This window comes from Cervus canadensis, chromosome 2 (genome assembly GCF_019320065.1).
Source record: "Cervus canadensis isolate Bull #8, Minnesota chromosome 2, ASM1932006v1, whole genome shotgun sequence".
In the NCBI taxonomy this organism is placed as follows: domain Eukaryota; kingdom Metazoa; phylum Chordata; class Mammalia; order Artiodactyla; family Cervidae; genus Cervus; species Cervus canadensis.
The window spans coordinates 80,595,900-80,601,287 of record NC_057387.1 but is presented as its reverse complement, the minus strand read 5'-3'; the positions used below and the strand labels follow the sequence as shown (position 1 = coordinate 80,601,287).

At 40.1% G+C, this 5,388-nt stretch overlaps 1 non-coding gene across 1 annotated transcript; it reads right to left on the bottom strand.

The window, feature by feature from the left end:
* Window positions 1-742: 742 nt before the first annotated feature.
* TRNAW-CCA lies at window positions 743-814 on the bottom strand. The gene has a single exon. It is a non-coding gene; the product is annotated as a tRNA-Trp (tRNA).
* Window positions 815-5,388: the final 4,574 nt, after the last annotated feature.

The following is a 5,388-nucleotide window of genomic DNA, read 5'->3' as shown; positions in this document are numbered from 1 at the left end:
CTTTCAATTAAGGTTTCCTGTCAGGGAATGGTTGAATATTTTGTATCTTAAGGAGACAGCGTGCTATGTTAGGAGAATCTTGGACTTTGGCATCACAGTGGCTTAAGTTTGAAATTCCAGTTCTGCTATTTTACTGTTTGACATTAGGCTAAGTGTTTCATGTCTCTTATCTATTCAAAGAGGATCATAATCTTTAAAAGGATTATGATCCTCTTTGAATAAATAGGTCCCTGATAGCTCAGTTGGTAAAGAATCCACCTGCAATGCAGGAGACCCCGGTTCAATTCCTGGGTTGGGAAAATCTGCTGGAGAAGGGATAGGCTACCCACTCCAGTATTCTTGGGCTTCCTTTGTGACTCAGCTAGTAAAGAATCCACCTGCAATGTGGGAGACCTGGGTTTGATCTCTGGGTTGGGAAGATCTTCTGGAAAAGGGAATGACTACCCACTCCAGTATTCTTGCCTGGAGAATTCCACGGACTATACAGTCCATGGGGCTGCAAAGAGTCTGACACAGCTGAGCGACTTTCACCTTCATTGTGTGTGTGTGTGTGTGTGTGTGTATGTATATATGTGTGTATAGTGCACATATATATTTACACACACACGCGGGCATGCTCATATGCTCGGTCACATCTGACTCTTTGTGACCCCCTAGACTGTAGACTGCCAGGCTCCTCTGTACATGGAATTTTCCAGGCAAGAATTCTGGAGTGGGTTGCCATGCCCTCCTCCAAGGGATCTTCCCAACCCAGGGATCGAACCTGGGTCTCCTGCATTGGAGGCAGATTCTTTACCATCTGAGCCACCAGGGAAACCCTATATTACTGTATATATATGCATGCACACACACACACACACACACACACACATACATATATATATAGAGAGAGAGAGAGAAAGAGATCTACTGGCACACAGTGGATAATATTACTTTCCTCTCCAGCATTTTCTTTTTATTCTTTTTATTCTGAACACCCTCCTATACATTTCATGTGTCACCTAACGAGGTTCCTACCTTACGTTTCCTCCTAATCCTCCCATTTTCATCATCAAGAGCAAAATTAAGCTTCTATCAAGTGCTCACTGACATTACCCTGGCATCTGAACTATCCGATGTGACATACAAAAAACTTTAATGTGTAGACATGCTAATCAGAAGGGAAATGTCAAATCTGCATACATTTCAAGTGACCCAACAATATTTACCTTCAAGCTAAGTCTCCTATTTTTCTGACAATTGCCTCATTGAGGAAGTGACTCATTCAGCATACCAAGGCTGATTCCATACGAGAACTTTACCTCAGACTGGTTTGAAAGCATCAAAAAGATGAATGTCACTGCCTTACAATTAGTAACAAGCCTAATTTGATTTGACAAATGATGTTGAATTTGAAGGGGGTCACTAACCATTAGAGCTGTCGAGGACAAAGAGTGCCTTGAAGGTGGATCTCAATGGAATGTTTAAACAGTTTGTTATGCAAATTTGCTTTCTACCTGTCAGGAGTGGGTAAAGGATAGTGATAGAGGGCTGGTGGGAAGGCCATGTCCAGAATTGATGACTGTCTGGCACAGTCCTTAGTTGTTGCAGAGACAGTCTTGCAGAGCCCAGGTCAAAGACCTGCCACCTTCATTACCCAGGAGGGTTAGATAAGCAAAGCTTCTACCAGCAGTATGAGATAATTCTCTTCCATCTTCCATATCCAATTTCCATGGCCATCAAAGCAAGTAAGAGTAAACTGAGTTCAAAGCAAGCATCCCATGGAATGCCAACTTCTGAATTAGTGAATTATCTCTCAATTCCTCTGAAAGGTGAAACTGACATCCTAGAGGGATGTGAACATGTCGCAGTCCAGGGCGTCCCTCTGTCTCTTGTCCCATAGGCAAGCCATTATCTCTTTAACCATTCACTCTCCATTTTTATTAAATAATTTATTTTATTTTTTAATCAAAGACTCCTTACGGAAGTCTGTGCCTTCATGTATGCCACAAACAGTAATTGCATCTTAGTATTTGTTCCATGGGGAGGGCCTTCATCTTTTGGAGCTCCACAATCCCACTTTCTCTGTGAGTGTGGTGTCACCATGGAGCTGGGAAGGTTTGACCTCACCCACTCTCTCTCCTGGCTGGGCCTTGAACTGAAGCAGGTTTCCTCACCTGGGACAGAAGGACAGAGACCATAATATTCCTGTGCAATTCAGTGAATCTCTGTATCTGCAGTAGAGCAGACCTCCCAGGTGTTCACCTCTTTCATGATACTGTTCCCTACTCTCAACTTATGATGATCAGATTGGTCCTGGAGGGCTCTGTGAGCCATGGTGCAAACATTAGGCAGTATCCTAGTGGGATAGGAAGCCAGCGGAGAGTTCTGAGCAGTGTCTTATTTTACAACTTGTGGACAACAATATGCTCTCAGAGGGCCATTGTGAAATAATGCATGTAAAGCACATAGCAGAAGGCCTCTTACATAATTGGTACACAATAAATGTTTGCTACCACAGTGATGACCATTAAATTCATAGCCTCTTTACCTTGGCCTTTTCTATATATTATTTCATTTCTCTTTCTTTTGGTAGAAGGGAGAGTACATAATAAATCAAAAGGATGCCCTTGCTCTTGAAAGCCTGATATATACTTATGAATAGTCTAACAAAAACCTAACAGTTCCAGACTGCACATGCTTTTAGCAACTGAACCAAAGCCAGATTTCTTGTTTTTAATATCTTCGAGGTGGGAGCTAAGAACATTTTGTGACTGAAGGAAAGTTAAAGTTGGATGTGACTGGCCTTTGCCCACTAATTCAATCACCAGATACATATGGAAGACCTCCTTAAAGTACAGTGGCTTTGAACCCAAAAGTCCTGGATCAAATGTCAGCTCTGCTCTTTATTTAATGTGTGACTGTGTGTTTATCACTTAATTTCTCCCAAGTCTATTCCCTCATGTTCAAAATGGGAATACTTTAGATGGGACTTTGTTGTAGGGATTAAAACAATGAGGAAGAAAAGCCCAGCATCTCTTGGCTTGAGAAATCTAGAATAATAGAAATAATTTTTAAATGTGGGCATCCGTCTTCTTTAAATTTTTTAAATGCCATTATGTGGGCAACCATCATCTTCCTAGATGAACTAATTGCTAAGTAGAAATAATTTAGTTCAAAGTTCTACTACCTTGGAAAATTTAATTTCAACAATTGAGCATCCACTAGTAAAACTACTCTGATAATCCCTATGAAAGATGTAACCCTGAATAACATCTGGCTCAGTTAGGGCCCTTTAGGACAAAGCCCCATCCTAGCAAAGCATGCTGGGAAGCATGTGAAAGGGAAATCCAGCTTTCAATCTGGGTTCAGGAATGGATATCTACATTATCCCATTTCACATGTCCATATCTTTCTTACTTTCATTGTCACTAACCCTTATAATACACCTATAAAGTAAATATTTTTATCTCTCTTTTACAGATGAGACATGGAGATGCAGTAAGCGGAAAGCACTTATCTAGTGTTTTCCAGTTGGCTAAGTGGTAGGTCTGAATTCTTTTGATTTTGGCAAAGATTTATAAGAGACCTACTTTGAATCAGATACTGTAATAGGTACTAGGGTTATAAGGGTGGGCAAAACATGCCTGACTGCTTGGAGTTTACATTTAAGATTTGAACTCAGATCTGACCTGCTCTGAAACTTAAATCTTTCATACAGACCCAATGCTTCATTGCAATGGTGCTATGTGGGGAGAGGACCCCGACCCCAATTCAGTGAGTGACGATGGTCCCATTATGCCATTTTTATTCTCCTTCTGATTTAATCAGAACACTTGGTTAAATTAATATATAGCTTAGTCATGCATATGATCTTTTTTCTCCCAACATTTTTTTCATGGGGCTGTCAGTTTTTCAAACTGGCTTGATTTATACAGATATTTTATCCAGAAATAAATTGAATTAATTTAAAATGCAGAATAGAAAAGACTGCCAGTGTGCTAATAGCTCCATTTCCCTGATTAAGAGGGCTCTCTCCAAGATGGCATAAAGAATAAAGCCCTCATTGGCCTAAAATTCATTTGGATGATGGTCCTAGAAGGGAGATTCTAGAAGAACACTGTCTTGTCTGAAGAATAGAAACCTACCCCAAGTCCTGTTGCCAGACTGATTTTCAAAAATATTACTTTGCACAAGCACTTTGGTCAAAAGCTTTTGTGGTTTTTCTATGCTTGCAGAATAAAAATTCCAAATCCCTAAAGTTGTCATTCAAAGTCACCAATTTTTCTCAAACTTCTTTAGTCTTATCCCTCACCCTGCCACTTTCCCAAATTTTGGGAGGTGAAGATTGGAATCTGAGGCCCCCACTGTTATATAGTAGAGGTGTTACCTTAACCAAGTCACTTTGCCCCTCAGAGTTTGCTTTATCTTTATCTATTCTTTAAAAGGAGATAATGGAATTTGTTCTTGCCTCCTCTTAGATCTGAGGAGGAGCTCAAGTAAGGCAAAAAAATTTATAAACAGTAAAGTACAATGTGCAAACCACCTTGCAATATCTTTGCTCCACCTGCAATGATCAACTCTTCTTCCCATATATAACCATACACATTTCTGTTACGTGTCCTTTCTCTCTTTCTGCCACATGCATGCCCCCTCCTCCCTGGCTGTCTAAATAAGAGCTTGTCTTTCTTCAGAAGCTTGATCCTAAAAGAAATTAGTTGTTTAACCATCCTAGCCCTCAAGAGAATCTCCTCTTCCATTGACCTGCCATGGTTTCACATACTTAGAACTTGATCTTTGCTACCTTTTTGCAGTCATTCTTCAGGGTCTCACCAATTAGCTTGTAAACCCCCCAGAAGAGATTGAATTTTGCAGTAATCTGTGTTATTGCATAACGTATGAATTAGATTCAACTAATACTTATTGCATGCCTACAACATGCCTGCTTTGCGTCAAGGGCAATGGTTTGCTTCCTCACTTACTATCTCCTTTACTCCTAAGACAGATATTACTCTTATTCACAATTTACACATACAGAGATGAAGATTCAGAGGAGCTAACTCTTCATTGATCCACATCTCATAGCTAGTACATGGCAGGGCTGAAACCTGATTCCAGGTCAGATTTCAAAGCCCATGTTCTTTTCACCAAAATATGCCATCTACTTTATGAAGTGTCGACTGATGCCAATGCTAATCGTGATGATGGTAGGTAACTGGGGCATCAAATGGGGTCTCTAGTAGCTCAGAGCACTAACCATCTGGACCTGATTATAACTGGCCATACGGAATCATATCTGACTATTCATCCTACAAATATATGTCTCTCTGGCTTTTATTTTTTATATAGGTTAAGTATATAAAAGTACAGGAAATGATATGGAATAAAATCTGTAATTCAAAACTTAAA